The following is an 18480-nucleotide window of genomic DNA, read 5'->3' as shown; positions in this document are numbered from 1 at the left end:
ATCGCCCCCGTCCACGCCTAAGGATAAACATACAGCTGTCTCTGACTTTAAATATCGTAAAGCTCAATAAACTGATCCTTAATTTTAGCTTGGTGCTTATTTAGCTCGGGACTGAATTAGGTGAGTGGTAAATTGATTTGTTGAGGATAGTTTTCAGGTTTATTTCTGACCTTATTTTCTGGCTTAAGTTATTGTCGTCGCTGAAAAGTTATGATTCCTTCCAACTGTCCGCTTTTATTGTTAAGGGTGTTCGTCATCATTAGCTTTTGAAAAATGTCTATAAATGTCATAGCGTTACATTCTCGTTAACTTAAAAGTGAAAAGGACAAAGACTCATTCCGTTGCCGTTAACGTGATGAAGAAAATCTAATTTTTGTTATAGCCAAGCCATAAGGGATGGCAGCTACAATATAATATCCTCTAGATCTTGTGGCAATGAGAAAAAACTTGAGATATAAAAGAAGCAAACGCTTAGGGCCCAATATTATTTGTTATCGATGTATCAGTTATGAAAGAGAGATCTTTTTTTAATTCAAGTCCGAGGCGGATCCTTCGGTGTCGTTTTCGTGCTTTTCAATGGTAAGAGAGAGAATGCGATAGATTATCATTTTCGTTGGCTCGAGTTCGATTCTGATTGTTAATTTCTTCTTTTTTAGTACTGTCGACGTTCAATAGCGGTTTATTTTTTTATGTGCCTTACTGCCAAATTCGTCGTATCGTGTTGCGGGTTTTGCAAACTTCGAAGTGATTTTGGGTTTTTACGTTCCGTCAATCACTTGAGTGGGGGAGGGATTAGTGCAAATCACAATGCAACGCGCTCACCCAGCTTGGCCAGTAAAAACCAAACTGAGAATGACTTTAGACTGCTCAGGAATAGCAAAGAATCTAGCCTGTTCCAGGCGTTGAGATCTTGGGGACAGCGCAAAGGGACGTGAGCAGAAAAAAGAAAATAACGAGGGGGTGGGGCAGGGGTAAGGGCGAGGGAACGCCTGTAAGACTTCTTAACTAAGGCTCGTTCCGGTATACCAGATTCTGGTATACCCTATGAGTGGTTTGTTTTGACAACTCTTGTCAGTACTAAGAGGTTCATTACATTGATTTGAAATATGATGCGCTGGCAATAAGATTACACATCAGGTTACCTTGTAAGCGTGGTGAAGTGATTCGAAATAGGCAACACGGTTAACGTGGAATATCATCCCTGAAGAGGAGGAGAAATCGTTCTGAGGTAGGATCTCGTCAACGGAACGCAGCGCTTCCTAATTTTACCATTTATTGGCTTTTAAACGAGCTCTTTCCTTTCAGTTCTCTTCAGGAGTAACGCGCATGAACCTTTTTTTGATATGAGTCTTTGTTTAAAGCCGTTTCACTTTAGCCTTGTTCCTCGCCGCTCGGGACGTTCCGCCTTAGCGGCTACTCAAGTACAACAGTTTAACAGAGTTGGAGTCGCTACAACAGTAAGGAAGGGTGGACGAACTGGCTGTGAATGTATATAGAAGAGAAGAAAATGCAGCCTCTTTAGCCGTGAAATTTCTGAAAGCTGGCTGTCGAAACATTCACCTGGACATTTTGAAAGGCGTTTTTGTGAAAAGGAACAAATGCCCTACTCTCGGGACGCGCTTTTGAGATCTCTATTCGCTTAACACGTCTTCCAAAGCTACGCGGTGAAGCTTTTACTGACAAAAAAATTCAAACAGCATTTGATAAACACGTCACTAATAAAATATATAATACATAATTATTATTATATAATAATATATAATTATAATTATAATAATATGATTATATAAATAATCGTATATTGATATATAATTATTAATTATGATTTCAACCGCCGCCTGGTTAGCTCAGTTGGGAGAGCGCCGGTCTGCTGAGCGGGAGGTCACGGGTTCAAAGCCCTGCCGGACCAACACGCAGGCTCTTTAAATAATTGAGAAGAAAGTGCTGCCTTTGTAATGACATCTACAAATGGTTAGACTTCCTAGTCTTCTCCGATAAGACGAAAAACCGTAGGTCCCGTCTCACAGCACTTTCACAGATTTGTTCTTGTGGGACGTAAAAGAACCCACACTACAGTTCGAAAAGAGTAGGGGACGTAGACTCCGGTGGTGTGGCCAACCTTTACGGGTTGTGAGTAGTGGATAAGGGACCGGTTACTCCTTTTCTTTGTGGGGGAATTCCATTAACTTTCGGGGGAATACATTAACGCCGGTGACGTCATACATCTCATTAAGATAGGATGATGTCATAGTTTAAATTAATGACCATGACGTCATGCATTCCATTAACATAGCATGATGTCATAGTCTATTTTCAGCTGGCAAGGAGCAAGTGACGTCAGAATTTCCTAGAGTTGACGTCATCAAAAACAGAAAAGTGATTTTTATATAATTAGCTATTTGCTATAGTCTTCTGATTAGATATTGTTCGCTATAGTCTTCTGACTAGATATTGTAGAAACTGTTTCGTGTTCAAAATAAAAGCGGGCAAATTTTGAACGTGTTTATCTTTGCAGATTATACAAAATGAAAAATCTTTAATCATTAAATAAATTATTTTCACTAAAAATCGGTTATAAACAAAACCAAGACACGGAGGTTAACTGTACAATCTTTACTTCAAAAGAAGGGAAAAGGAGGTTAAGCGAATGCGAAACCGTATTATTTTTTCGGGCAAAAAATGAAAACGAGGTCGAAGCGAAGCGAAGCGAAGAACTGCTTATCAAGCAAAAATGTCAATCTTTGTTTACTTGACTCTGTAGAAAGTATGCACAGGGTATAAAAATTCTATAGAAAACAACAGGTGGTCCTAAAGTAAACCCTAACTCTTTTGGTTCTTAAATAAACCCCATTCTTTTTCCTAATGAGTGGAAAGTCTATTTAAAAAAAAGATAGGAATAAGAGGTGCGATCGCCTAGCAACACATGTCTTCTTGTTAAGCGCTAAAAATCGGATATATAAAACACACACACACATACATACACAGAGTGGAGCTGAAAACTCTCTATTTCAATTTTGACTCACCATTACGAAAGCGTTTTCTCCGTTCTATCTCGAGGAAACGACTAACTATTGAAATCTCAGCGCTTGATGCGCTTATGGTCTTGTCAATTCAAGCGCCGTTAGCGTTTGTCAGTTAATTATGCGGATTAACAAGCCCAAACTTGAATACAAATTAGTTCACCTCTACAGCTAGACCCAAGGGAGCGCCTTGACTTATCATTGTAAAAACACAAACAATTAATAACTTAACAAGGATCAATTTAAACACGCGAAAATTAAATTGACAAGACACGAGATACAGTTTTAAAATTTTTTTTGAAAACTGTGACAAAAAGAGTCAAATACACAGCGATTTGGAAGGGATGGAAATTAGACCTCCTCTTCGTTCTCCTCTTTAGAAGGTGAATAAAAATTGGTTTCCAACGTCTTGGCGTTTTTGTTTGTTATTAATCCACAATCGTGATACCGAAGAAAGCCCTCTTTGATGTATTTTCTCTTCTCGGGGATCTGGTGATCGCATATAGGACAAATCTTGTAGTTATCGTGCCAAAAGCATTTAGGACATTTCATGATCAATGTGGAGTACACATTTGAGTTTTCGCAATGTTCACAGGGACTTTTAGAGTGAAAGGTGGTGGACGTTTCAGGGCTACTACTTTCTGTTTCCTCACTATCATTTTCAGTGTCGTTGTCGCTCTCTTGGGTGCCTTCAGTTTCAACGCCATTCTCAGAAGCCACTTCCTCCTCCTCCTCCTGATTTTCAATGTCCGATGAACTCTCCTCATTATTACTCTCATTATCGGAAGTATTTCCTACATTTCGGTAGCCTTTTCCTTTTTCTATTAAATCACTTAACAACTTTTTGTTCTTGATTAAACCTTTATCGATTCCTGACTCTGCAAGTCCATCTAGAAACGTATTCAGCGCACGAGGCTTGGTAACCTCATTGTTATGAGGGAGTAACACATACTCACGGGAATAGTGCGTTTATTTCGAAGTAATTGTCCGCTGGGAGTCCCGAAAAGAATATCTTTGGACGCGGCCATACTATGCAGCAAATCAGAAGCACGCTTTTCCGACACTGCTCGGGAAAGATGACTCAAAACATCTTTTATTCTTGGTTCTCCTTTTATTCTTGGTTTTTCATCCTCGCTTTCAACACCAATACTTTCGCTTTCTTCATGATCACTCTCGTGTTCTTCTTCAACCAAATCTATCTTTCTCTTCATTTTGATGAGTACCCGTGACAGACCGTAGCTTCAAATGAGTAACTTATAGTTTCGTTTCCTCTTTTATAGTATCAAAAATCCTAGGCTTGTAACAGCAGGTACCAATAGGCCTTGAATAAAACTATCGCCCTTTTGTACAAGGATTCCCTTCTTTGTTTTGTAAGGGACATTTGTTTCTGCTAGGTTTACTAGAGTTTCCTTATATGGCAACACGTTCCGCTTATTTTCTTTGGGGATAAGAATGTATTCCTTTAGTATATTGTATAAGACTTGGACTAATGCATGTAGTGGTTGTGGACTGGCTGTCCGTAAAAGAAACTGTCGCTGATGAGCTGGACAAACAGCTAAGAATTGAAGAAAACCACGATTGTTCTTGACAACTTGAGACATTGCTTCAAAGTGAACTAAGGATGGCAGTTGGCAGTCTTTCATAGAATCTCGTGGAGAAAAAAAAAATGAAACGAGTGCGCGAAGGATAGAAAAAAATAGAATGAGGAGGAGGAGGAGGAAAAACAATAGAAATGAGGAGGAGGAGGAGGAGGAGGAGGAGGAAAAACAATAGAAATGAGGAGGTGGAGGAGGAGGAGGGAAAAACAATAGCAATGAGGAGGAGGAGGAGGAGGAGGAAAGAAAACAACAGAAATGTGGTGGTGGTGGTAGTGGTGGTTTTAGGGGAGGAAAACAATAGAATTTTATGGCCTGAAAACCTATATAAAATAATTTAATGCTCAACATTCTACCTCTTTCTCAGTCTACATTTTGCTCCTGAGGAGTTAACATGAGTTGGCTCTGTTCCGTCTGCGAAAAGTCCTTTAGTAGAAAAGATAATATGCAAAGGCACGTGATGTCTAAACACCGCAATGCTGGTCTCACCCCATTTGAAACAGTTCCAATTTTCACAGAAATGTCAGCGGTTTCGCTTCGAGCACCCTTTCACCTCCATGATTGCCGGAATGACCGGGTCCGGAAAAACGGCCTGGGTTCGATTGCTATTGCAACAAGCTTCAGAGACCATTTACCCTCCCCCGGTGACGACCTTTTGGTGTTATTCACAATGGCAGCCTGCGTATACTCAAATGTTAGTCGCCATGCCAAACATTGAATTCGTCAAGGGAATTCCTACGGCTTTGGAGCAGGATTCCTATTTTGATGTGAACAAACGGAATTTGATCGTGTTTGATGATCAGATGATTGACGCTAGTAAAGACAAGCGAATTGTGAACCTCTTTACTCGTGGTTCTCATCATCGCAATCTGAGCGTGATTTATATCGTGCAGAATCTATTTCATCAGGGAAAAGGTAGCCGCAGCATAAGCCTAAACAGCCATTATCTGGTGTCCACGAGACAAATTGCAAATCTTGACTCTGGCTAAGCAAATATATCCCGGGCAGACTGATTTCTTTTTAAATCAGTACGAAGAGGCTGTAAAAAGACCTTTTGGTTATCTTCTGATTGATCTGAAAACTACTACCCAAGATCATTGTCGGTTGTGAACAAACGTGCTGCCCAGTGAAGAAGGCTTTAACCAAGCAGGGTTTCAAGAAAATATTCCTCAAGAGCTTCTAAAATATCTGAAGCAGCTATGCAAGAAATACAAGACAACATGGATGACGTGCTTTCTCGAAACGATCTTCGGGACGATGAAAAAGCTAAACGATACCTTCAGTTGCAAAACAGATACCTGGCTTTTAAAGAACAATTAAAAACCAGAACACGACCGGAAGAAATAATCAGCACTGTTCCAGACTTAACATCAAGGACACAAGATTCTTCGACAGCAACGACAGCATTCTCGACTCTCCTTAACCCCTTTAATGTAACACCTGAATTAACACAAGCGGCTATCTCTCAAAAACCTGACAAAGAAAGCCTCACCCCTCCACCACCCTTAAATCCTGCTTTCCTGACCCCTCCTCCCACAGTAGAAACCCCATCACCACAAGGCCCGAAGCGCAAGAGGCGTCGGATTCAATTTTTAAATTATTTGGATGATCATAAATCTCATGGCAAACAGCTGAAGAAACGTCGGCGTAAGAAATTCAAACCTTACAAAGTACTCCATGGGTGAAGATGAAGATTAATTAATTTCCATTCCTGTGTATTTGAATCTGGTTTTCAAAAAAATTTTTAAAACTGTATCTCGTGTCTTGTCAATTTATTTGTCGCGTGTTTAAATTGATTTAAGTTATTAATTGTTTGTGTTTTTACAATGATAAGTCAAGGCGCTCCCTTGGGTCTAGCTGTAGAGATGAACTAATTTGTATTCAAGTTTGGGCTTGTTAATCCGCATAATTAACTGACAAACGCTAACGGCGCTTGAATTGACAAGACCATAAGCGCATCAAGCGCTGAGATTTCAATAGTTAGTCGTTTCCTCGAGATAGAACGGAGAAAACGCTTTCGTAATGGTGAGTCAAAATTGAAATAGAGAGTTTTCAGCTCCACTCTGTGTATGTATGTGTGTGTGTTTTATATATCCGATTTTTAGCGCTTAACAAGAAGACATGTGTTGCTAGGCGATCGCACCTCTTATTCCTATCTTTTTTTTAAATAGACTTTCCACTCATTAGGAAAAAGAATGGGGTTTATTTAAGAACCAAAAGAGTTAGGGTTTACTTTAGGACTACCTGTTGTTTTCTATAGAATTTTTATACCCTGTGCATACTTTCTACAGAGTCAAGTAAACAAAGATTGACATTTTTGCTTGATAAGCAGTTCTTCGCTTCGCTTCGCTTCGACCTCGTTTTCATTTTTTGCCCGAAAAATTAATACGATTTCGCATTTGCTTAACCTCCTTTTCCCTTCTTTTGAAGTAAAGATTGTACAGTTAACCTCCGTGTCTTGGTTTTGTTTATAACCGATTTTTTCGTGAAAATAATTTATTTAATGATTAAAGATTTTTCATTTTGTATAATCTGCAAAGATAAACACGTTCAAAATTTGCCCGCTTTTATTTTGAACACGTAACAGTTTCTACAATATCTAGTCAGAAGACTGTAGCAAACAATATCTAATCAGAAGACTATAGCAAATAGCTAATTATATAAAAATCACTTTTCTGTTTTTGATGACGTCAACTCTAGGAAATTCTGACGTCACTTGCTCCTTGCCAGCTGAAAATGGACTATGACATCATGCTATGTTAATGGAATGCATGACGTCATGGTCATTAATTTAAACTATGACATCATCCTATCTTAATGAGATGTATGACGTCACCGGCGTTAATGTATTCCCCCGAAAGTTAATAGAATTCCCCCGCAAAGAAAAGGAGTAACCGGTCCCTTATCCAGTTCTGTTGTGGGATTGGGTGGGGATGGCACCTCGCGTGGGTCCTGAGTCCCGTTCGTGCACATTCTCTCTGGGCAGACCTGTGTCCAGAAAAGCTGGTAAATAAATAAATAATGAAATAATGAAATGAGCTCCGTCGTGTTCTTGGAAACTTTATCGTATCCGTGATTGTATCCAATTACTTTAACGCGCTAAGTTTGTCAAGTAGGTAGAAAGTGTGACCAGCTTGCATTCGATGCTCATTTACTAGGAGGGGCCATGAGGTGGTAGCCACTGATAATCAAGGTTTTTGCCGTACCACAATCAGGATCACCAAAATTGACCGCGAATGATCCCCTACTACAATACTAAAAATGGATAAACCAAAAATGACGCCCGATCTTATATGGCTAACCCCTCTTATGATTTCAACTTTTCTACTTTCAGACCATTGCATTAAAACATGAAGTTACCCACGTGTCTTTTTCTTGTACTGATTGTTATGACCTCAGTTCTTCTGATGCCATGGCCGTCTACAGCGATTAGAGATCGATTTAGGGGCCGGACGCCCCGTTGGTGCGACGGACGGGACTTTTATGTGTCGCCAGATCGTACATTCTGTCGCCAAGACGGAATATGGCCGTGTAATCACATAAACTGCTCAAAGTCAGATGAATGCAGAGATTGTCAACAGTGGTGTTCTGGTACAATGCGAAATTTTAGTTATCATAGCTTACGTTTGCATAAATTCATTTTGACCTTTTTCTGGAGGAATACACATTTGGACGTCAAAGTAAATGTGATCCTACTAGTTGTTAGTTACCATGATTGTATTTCTCTTAATGACCGTAAGCCTCACAGTTTTGGAGAATTCTTTAATTCAAATGATTAATAATTCATTCGAAAATATTTCTGATATTTTTGATTAGCTCAAACCCCCCCGGCTAATTTATATTCTTCATAACGAGCTGGCGTTGACCAAATTTGGAAGATACGAGCAATATACCATTACATCCTCGTTTCCAGGCAAATATCCCATTGATTAGCCTCGTTTCCAGGCGCAGCAACCTAGCTGTTTATAAACAATTATTGGATGAGGTTATTGTGATATCCGGAATAATCAAGGTCGAGGTAAGTGTTATTAGCCGAAGCCGAAGGCTGAGGCTGATAACACTAACCGAGATCTTGATTATTCCGGATATCACAAAAACCGAATCTAATAATTGTTTTATTATACAAGCCATTTTTACTTTTTTATTATAGAAGCCATTCTTACTTCGCTGTCCGCGAACTTGACATTGCTCTTCGAAATCATGCATTGCATTGCGCGCGCAACCTACAGATTATTCACTAATCTGTAGGTACAGATTAGTGAATAATCTGTAGGTTGCGCTGTTTCCCAGAATTGACTGTAGGCTTTTAGCCAATGAGAAGACAGATGGTGACTACAATGTATAATAATTCCCGATATTGAACTAAAAAAATTGTGTTCAAGGCTAACTGCGGAGATGAAATAACTGAATTTCTGACTAAAACTAAACGGAAGAAATACAAGAATACCCAAAACATATTGATAGATCATGATGGATGTTGTTATCTACTTTTTTGGGGGTATCTTCAAGAAAAACTGTTAAAATCCTGAAACGGTGCCGAGAAATAGGCCAAAGTTTTGAACAAAGTTTACAAGGAGGTAAGCTTGTTTAAATACTTTGAATGAATAATTTTGAATGATCTCGGAGGCTGTAATTGACTTTGACCTTTAAGGCCCTGGGTATAATTCTCAACATGATAGTACATATATATCTCTACAAATTAAGCACTTCTGTAGTACACACAGTTTTAATTATGTTCCTTTTCACTCTGACAGTGATATTGTTTTATACAACTAAACCTTAAAATAATAACCTCTTTTGTACGTAACGTCCATTTTAAATGTCCAATCATTAGGAGAAGACTGCAACTTCACCTGTGAGGCTACCAGTTGTAGACAGGATTGTCGTCGGGGAGGATGCAAAATGGACTGTTGCGCAAACCGCTGCTATCAAAGATGCCCTGGAGGAGGCTGTACGCTCCAGTGCCTCAGTCATGCATCAAGGTGTGAGCAGTTTTGCGATTTCCGTTCAGCTAGAAGACCTTGTCATAAAGTGATAGTGAACAACTGCACTCTGCCATTCATTCCTCCGGAGTGCAATCATGTGAGTCATGGGGTATGTCTACAATCATGTACTCAAGGAGGTTGCAATTTGAAATGCCACAACTCAACGCATTACCATTCCTGTCGCCAGAGCTGCACCGGTAAATACTAGAGTTTTGCAGCATAATTAACGCACATAATCCTGATTAGGCAGAAATATATTCAATTCTCATTCGTTCATCTAGCCTGTGAACAGACCCTCCCTCCCCTCGGAGAAGGGGCGTCTATGATTCACCGTCGCTAATCGTGTATGGAAATAATTTTGCATAAATTAGCCTTCGGACGTTCCCAGGGGGGATGGTGGAAGCGACCTCCCCCCCCCCCCAAGGTTTTTGTGAGTTTTTTCTTAGAAGATAAAACATCAAAACCTGTCGACCTTATTCAACAGCTATTCGTTCATCCCTCGCGCACATTTTGAGACAAGTTTAGTGAAGGTCAGTTGCTATGGTTACAAGATATGACGTCATAAGTAGCAGGTGGTCAAGCCAATTGTGGGTGAAAATACATGTTTTTTTAACTTCTTACAACAATAAAATTAAATTTTGTGGCTAAAATCATGCAAAGTGCTTATTTATGTGTGATTTTCACGTAAATCACAGAAGATTAAACGTTTCTCGCAGTTATAACCTGATTTCTAATTCTTGGTAAAATCGTCACATGCCTCCAGCAGCGCCACCACCCCTAAAATATACCTCATCTTGTTTAGAAGACCAAAGGCTTTCCACTAAAGGTAAAATCGTTTCGAAATACTGCAACCTATCAAAAACTCCGGGGAGGGGTTCCATCCACCCTTCCCCCCCCTCTTGGACCACGGCTGGGGGTTATGAATTTGCGTGTACGTCAGAGGGTTAAGAATAATACTTTCCGCTTAACACAATTTCCGTGGCTCATGTTTCATGTCATTCAAGCTTTCAAAATGTTGGTGCATGCGACTTATTTCCATCGAGAAATTGAGAGAGTAAGACATTTTTAAAATCGCTTTACTCTATACCGATCAAGAAAAATGTTCTTACAAGCCCTTATTGAAAGGAAGAGATCCATGATGTTATGCAAGCCTTCCCACTGGATCAGCTTGCTAAGCTCGTGATGGTGTTAAACGTGACCTTAGCGTTTGCTTGAGCTACACAGGTTTTCCTCCTTTTCTTTATAGCGCCTACATTCAGAGTACCATAAACTTTGGCTAAACAAATCTTTTTTTTGCCTTTGATTCTTACATTTAGAGGTCATGAAGCTGACATGTCTCATGCATATTGAGTTATTATTTACTGTGGTTTTATATTTCTGTAGGTTTTTGTGACAGGATTTGAACTCGGATACCGTTTAGCATCGGTTATTCCTTGACCTCTTAGAAGTCAAAGTTTTTTAGTACGGCTAAGAACCTTTCAGCAAAGATTTTTGTTTCCTTTCTTTTCTCCGAAATCCCTGAATCTAAAAAGGCCCTAAAACCAATCAGAATCTTTCATTTACATGATGAAGTGAAGTCTACAAGTAACAGCCAATCAAGTCATTTTCCACACATTCCGGGAAAAATCACGTGGCCCCCATACACGATTAGCGACGGTGACTCACAGACGCCCCTTCTCAGTTTTCTAAGAGAAGGGGGGTCTGTACACAGGTTCTCATTTATCCATCTATCTATTCAGCTGCTACGCTGTAACACCAGATTAAGGCTTTTAAAACTGCGACTCGTCCCTACTAGCATCGCGACCTACCAATGTTTAATTGCGTCACCATTTCATTAGGCTCTGATGGAGCAGGCTCCTTCCCAGTCACTAAGAACAACCTGACTAAAAAAAGAGAGAAAAAACACACTGCATCGAAGTAAGCTGGTTCTTCCTTCCCAGCATCGCCGCGAACATCACTTGGGTGAACTAAAAGTAGGGCCAGGGAATGAATCTACTTTTGGTGGTGGGGTGGGAATTGGGGTCTATTGAAAATTTAACAATATGCGCCTTATGTAGGCCGGACGGCGGATGGGGAAGCTAATGATGATAACCTACTAAGTTCATTTTGTTTCGTGTAGAAACTGAAACTTAAAATGTTCTGCTCCCACAAAATCCACCTTCCACTATTGTAAAAGAGGCCTTTAGGAAGCTGTGAAACAGAAAAGTTTAGAAAAAATCTTTCTTTCCGGCTCTGTTTCCCTCAAGATTCAATTAGTGCTTTCATCTACGCTTCTAAGGTTTCCGCTCATTTGCCTCAGTAATGACTTCTATGGCTAAATACATTTCTGGTAGACATCACTTCTGACTTTTCATTTTTTTCTTCTTAAGGAGGAAATTGTAACATGGAATGCTTGGCTACAGAGTGCACCTTCAGCTGTCCAGGGGGAAACTGTAAAATTAAATGCAGAGCTGATCAATGTGATATGGGATGTAGTGGAGGACGGTGTGATCTGGAATGCCAGGGAGAAAGGTGCTCTTCAGGATGCAGTGGAAGCAATTGCAAAAATATAAAGTGCAGTGCCAATGTTTGTGAACAAAGTTGTTCTGGTGGTGAGTGTAATCTGGAATGCAAGGGAAGCAGCTGCAGTCAAAGTTGCTCCGGAGGCAACTGTAATCTGCAGTGTCCGAGTGATGCACGCACGTGTGAGCAAAGTTGTCCCAGAGGAGGCTGCACCAAAAGTAGAGTTTAACCGGCATGACTTGTGTAACAGCGTAATGTTTGTCGCAGTTTGTCAACAATCACCGTTGTATTGCAAGCAACTATATATTTATTTAGATGAATCACTGACTTCTTATAATCATATCTTGGAAGTAAAACTGTGTGGTCCGTTGTAAGGTGTATGTAGAAATAATAAAGAAGTTAAAAAATTGCATTTTGTCGTCTCTCCATACCCCTTTGTAAATTCTAGTTAAGATCACTGCGGGCGCGCTATACTATTGAACACGTTTGGCTTTAGAACACTTATCTAGTTCCCTGGCTCTGAATTCTTAATTATTCTTTCATAAGCGGACTTCTCAACTGTAATAAAACCTCGCCCCGTTTCCATAAACTCAAGTGGGCGGGGAGGGGGGGGAGGAGGGCTAAATACTCGTGAAATGACGGTACGTGCTTTGTTTGACGTTCAAGTGCACTTAGCTTCTTTAGCTAAGTAAGTCACGCACTCCACTCGAACCAGTTTCGGCTTTTTACAGCTGATTTCAGTGCTGTGTACACACCCTGATTTTTAGACATGAGTCGACGGTCATGATTCGACCGAGAGGTTACCAAGCAGTACAGTATTTTACCTTGAATATCCTACAGGAATCAAAGCACACAATCTGAAAGTTACTTGAATGATAGCTTGAATGTTTCTCTTGTAATTCAGAAAAAGCGGACTGTGATCCATAATTTGTTCTCCTTTTCAGACAACAGCCTCTCAAAGTCACGCAATCTAATCGCAATACATGTAATCGGGCGTGTGGACGTCTCGATCAATAAGTTTTTCGGCTCTTTTCTTTGCTTTCTTTGGGCTTCTACCTTGATCTTTAACGAAATTTTATATTTTACCCTTTTTCAATAAAAACAGATGTTGCTTTCTTTTATGCATGGTTTTCTTTCTTTGTGCTCACTAGGGTCATAGGTCGAGGATCGAAGGGCGTATGGAAAAGCCGGAATCCGAAATCCGGAACCGGAGCCGGAAACGGAAACAGAACCGGAACCGGAACCCGAACCCGAACCCGAACCCGAACCCGAACCTAAGAAATAAAACTTGGAGACGTTTCTGTCTTGAGAGTGTCACTAACAATTATTGCTCGATCAAGACTTTTCATCCCCACATTATATTTATTTATTGTTATTATATTTTTTACTGTCGCATTTTTTGCGTACGGCGCAAAATTTTTCTTCGAGAATTTCAGATACGCGTGTGCGTTGCAACTTGGGATCATGATTGACATGAGTACTCATCCTTTCTTTCCCGCCTTTCCCTCACAATGGATGAAACACGGAGCCCTTTTAAGAAATGAGTAACTTAGGCTCAAGAGAAGGAAATGAATAATGGCTGTTTTTCGCAGTCAATCGGCTTCTGGTTAGTTGTAGTCTCAATCTGTCGAAAATTGCTCGACCTACAGCTGCAGTCACAGTTTATGACTGCTAGAAATAACAGTAGGATGCACTTACCTTTTTTTTTTGCAAGTCACTTTCCGAATGTGAGTATACCTTTGGTATCACGATCACTGTGCTGAAAATTTCTCAAAATAATGATAACAGAGGACGCCATCTTGAATTTTATTCCCACACGGGTATCGGGAACTGGTTTCAGTGCTTCCCAGTTTACCCTGGTCTCAATTTAAGTTTCGGTTCCGGTTCCGGTTCAGTTTCCGTTTCCGGCTCCGGATTCCGGATTCCGGATTCCGGATTCCGGCTTTTACATACGCCCAGGATCGAACATTCTGATATTTGTCAATGGTCGACAAAACAAAACTTTCAAACTCTCCAGCAAACTATTTCACATCGGCAGACTGATCAATTTATCTGTTGATTTCTTCTGCAAAACGTCAAGTTTTCCTGTTTTATTTTTTAACCCTGCAGAAGCTAAGTAAGGACGAAAAAGTACCAACTTGAAGAAATACAAATTTGCCTCCCTGTTAACAAAATTTGCATCACTGTTACATGTAAATTGCGGGTGGTATTCACCAACGGCAAAATACCGAAACCTTGTCAAACGGAAGAAGACTAAACGATAAACCATCGGACTATTTCGCTTTTCGCCTTATTGATAATATTTCGTCCATTATCAAATCTCCTACAGAAATACATTCGAACTCGGCAATCGAACTCCAGGTTTATCACCTGATCACATGTTCTCATAATTTCTGTATCATGTCGCTGCTTTCCAGGCAACAAAGCTTTCCTCTCCAGGTAAAACGCATTTGTCGGGATTCTAGCTTCGTTACACTTATGTCCTTTAGTGCTAAGCTTTCCTTGCCGATCAGATTTTTCTCTCACTGTTTCGGATCCCACCGCAGAACTGCAACCGTAGCGATACGTCACGTGATTAGTGTCGAATCATGACAGGTCGAATCATGACCGTCGAATCATGTCTGAAAATCCGGGTGTATGCATAGCAATGAAATCAGCTGTAAAAGCATATCCAAGAGGCTGAACTAGGGACAATCTAGTTCATTCGTTGTATGCTTAAATGCCAGTAAATCAATCACAATGTTAATCCCAATAACCCTGACCTTTTTCGGCCATTGGTTTTTAATTAACCATGCGACTGTTTTTATCAGGTTGTCTTGAGGCAAAAATTAAATCAATAACTCTGAACCATGACGACAGAAACAAAAAAAACGATATATGAACTTATTACACTTACGACTCATAGGCTTCAAGCACTGAGAACGAGCTTGGGCTTGACTGGTTAAAAATGTGGGGTAGCTTTTTGGGGGGCATATTGCGTACCAATGCAAAATTAAGAAACCCGTCTTTTAACTCCCCTCGTTAATTAGCATAACACATTTCCTTCCGCAAGCCTGAATTTTTTAGAGAGTGTCTCTAACACTCACGAAGATCACGTTTATAGAGTAACCTGTTCCAATAATAATTGGGCTGAACTTTTCAAGGATTTTATATCATCGTGTGATTATTTTTTCAACCGATAGCTCTACTTTGGTTGATTCTTTGTAGTGTTTGAAACACGATCAGCAGCGTTTTATCAAGTCTAAACTGTGAATTCGGAGCGCAAGAATTTTAAGACTTGAAAAAATACGTGCTGTGACTGTTTTGAATTGTAGACCGAAAACGTGTCCCCCGAGTATTACATTTTTCTGCCGATCTTGGGTATTGTGTTTGAAAAGTTAAAAGGCAACAAAAACAAGGCTGGATCGATTTGCACGTGTCAGTACACACGAGGGAGCGTTTTCAAGTTCGCTCAATTTGCCCCTGGAGCTTGCTCCCAAATATTTAACCGCTTAAATATCGTGGAGCATTTTGTGGGTTTTTTTTTTTAATATTTTTTAATTAAAGCATTTCTTACGTTTACATACAAAATAGAAATTAAGAAAGAGAATTTTGTGGGGTGGAAATTCTGCTCCCGAGGAGCTCCACGAAATTGTTGGTACACACGGAAGAGCTTTGCTCTCGGAGCGTGCCCCTGGATCATGCTTTAGGGACAAAATCCCTCGTGTGTATCGGCCTTAGCGGACTATCTCCTATCTACAAGGGTATTCTTGCCCAAAGCTTCAGTTACAAGAAAGTGATATCTTTATATTAAGTATGCCAAAAATCATGGAAATCGGTTAAATCGTTTCTTCCGAAAAACGCGATTGAAAAACATAACCAGCGAATATATAATATAGGTTCGGGCAAACAGGGGTCTTTTTTGCATGAGCATGCGCGACCGCTGAACAAGCGATGTGCATGGGGCGGCTCACCACAGGGTTTGCCTTCATCAAAATGGCGCGTCTCAAAGCTATCATAGCGATTATTTTGCTCGTTGGTCTTGGCGAATGTGCTCGTGATTTAACAAAATGTGTAGTTTGCAAAAAAAACTCTAACATGGTCTTAACAAAAGCGAAGTAGACAAGCTTAAACATACACGAGCTACTATCAAATTTCATCTCCCCACTTGACCTGGACAACAGCGCGCGTGTATGTAGTGCCTGGAGGATTGCGCTGACCTCATCAAAGTCTAAACAAAGTGCAGAAACAGTTTGTTGATGCAAGTAAACACTTTCAATTTTCTTTGTTTTGAAATCGGAAAGGAAGAGAAATATTAGAAAAAAAAACAAAGCAAATTTCAGCGAGTGGGTTCGGAGTGCGCGAAAGCCGATGTTCAGTTCAGCAGTGAATTAATATATGTTCTACAATTTTCCCAGCACTTTAAAGCTACAAAATTAAGAGCACACGAGACGTAGATTAGTCACCTGGTGAGATGTTGGTGGTAGTCACTCTGTATGTCTCGAACAATAAAAAAAATGAATATCAATGAGACACAGTCAAAACTGCATTCAATAGGACCGAAATTAAAGTCCAATCTTGTGACCGATTTTGATGAAACATACGGTTAGGTTTCCCAAGAAGTACAGTAAACATGTGATGCCGACCAAAAGTTAAAAATCATTAGAACATTTAAGTTCTGGCTAAAAGCAAATTCCTGCAAAAGATGCGTTACAATATTAGTCCACGCAAAAACAAGAAGTTCTACAATTTTCCTATAAACAAACTTTGTATCACTAAAATACTTAAGGCAAAAACTTTCTATTCCAACTGAAAACGGCGTGGTAGTCGCCCGCTGATCGTTATTAATCCACTCCCGAAATATGGCTAAATCAGCTATTAACAAATAATTGTCAGAAATCCTCTACGGCATCGAGAAACTGATTTACATCCGATTTATAGACAAACATTAAATAAAGAACATTTTGCTCAGTAGCTACGCATCAGCAATGCATTCTATGCCAAACTTTGCGGTTCTTAAAGGGGAATCAAGACACGAGTCGAGCGCCAAACAACAACAAGCAGCCATGTTCGTGTCAGACATCCTTGAGAAACTTGCTCTTTCACCTCGTTCAGCGCATCAGTCTCCACTTTAAATCAACAGATCTTTACTTATTTTGTACAACGAAGTTCTTTCCTAAGTTCCTGCTACCATTTCAATCTCAAGCAAGAGTTCAAAGTGAACAATTTGGTTCCTATGACTATGCAGCACGGTCGCTGTCACTGGTCGCGTGCTCTTTGTTAGTGCTCTTTGACAAGTCAGCGGTCGCGCATGCTCATGCAAAAAAGACCCCTGTTGGTTCGGGCCACCTTAGGTGGTTTACAGCTGCTTTGTTTAAAAACACTATCAATTTTGAATAGAAGCTTTGTTTCAATTATGGTATTTTGAGTATCATAATTCCCTTGCACAAGGCTCAAAACCTCATGACCCACCCCCTCTCTGCTCCGGCCCACCCTCCTCTTTACTTTTTGACCAGTCCCTTACCCTTTATTTTTCATCTTTCACAAAAGTTAGGGCGAAGGTTTACAAAATTTCGAATTCATCTTCATCGTTGTCGCTGTCAGAAGTGATGTCAATATCTTCTCCTTTGATTTCGGCCACCAACTGTGTCTTAATCGCGTTAATTTCCTTTATTATGAAATTCTACCTCCTCTTTCGTATTAATTTTCTTTATTCGAAAGTCGTTTTCCATTAAATTCGCGTTAATTTAAGTCGCGTTAATTTCCAATACCTTAATTTCATGGAGCGTTAATTTCCTATAATAAGGTATAAATAAACTTTTCGGTCGTGTTAATCAACACGGTGTAAACATCATATAAATTCAGAAAATTCAGTAATATTCAGTTCAATAATCTAGAGCCTTATAAGATGGTCTTAATTGGGTGGTAGCTTTGACTGCTGATGGTTAGTTTTTTCCAATTTTGATGTTGACGGTTAAATTTTTAATTAGTGCTTTTGACGGGGACAGTTATTAATTAAGTGGAAATTTCTTAGTCCAAGAGTTTAAGTAATTAAATATAAACTTCACGATAATAGTAAATGATGTGTTATGGAGGTTTTCTTGGCCTTTCACTTTTTAAATTTCAAAATTTTTTCAATATGTAAATTTTTTTCAATTTGTAAAATCTTGTAATGCCCCAAGGGAGAGTATTTTTGAGAACATACGTAGGAACTGGTTTTTTAGTTTACAGATTTTTTAGGAGCAAGAGGTCCGTGAAGATCAGCTGAAATAGCGAGATTTTAAATATCTTGAATTTTTCTGACGGTTAACTATTCCGCATTTTTCACGGTTGACGGTAAAAATTACCCATTTTGACAATTGACGGTTAGCTTTGGTAGCTTTGACGGTTGAGGGTAAA

The 18480-nt window shown here is 39.7% G+C and overlaps 2 protein-coding genes across 3 annotated transcripts in view; one reads left to right on the top strand and one right to left on the bottom strand.

Annotated features, from left to right (window-relative positions):
• Nucleotides 1–18480, bottom strand: part of LOC140940293 (potassium voltage-gated channel protein Shal-like) — a 399369-nt gene that overhangs the window by 278837 nt on the left and 102052 nt on the right. The window lies entirely within an intron of this gene.
• LOC140940297 (apoptosis regulator BAX-like) overlaps nucleotides 1–18480 on the top strand; it is a 276596-nt gene that overhangs the window by 201152 nt on the left and 56964 nt on the right. The window lies entirely within an intron of this gene.

Source organism: Porites lutea, chromosome 6, assembly GCF_958299795.1.
Source record: "Porites lutea chromosome 6, jaPorLute2.1, whole genome shotgun sequence".
In the NCBI taxonomy this organism is placed as follows: domain Eukaryota; kingdom Metazoa; phylum Cnidaria; class Anthozoa; order Scleractinia; family Poritidae; genus Porites; species Porites lutea.
The sequence above is the reverse complement of the archived record's forward strand: the minus strand, read 5'-3'. Positions and strand labels throughout refer to the sequence as shown.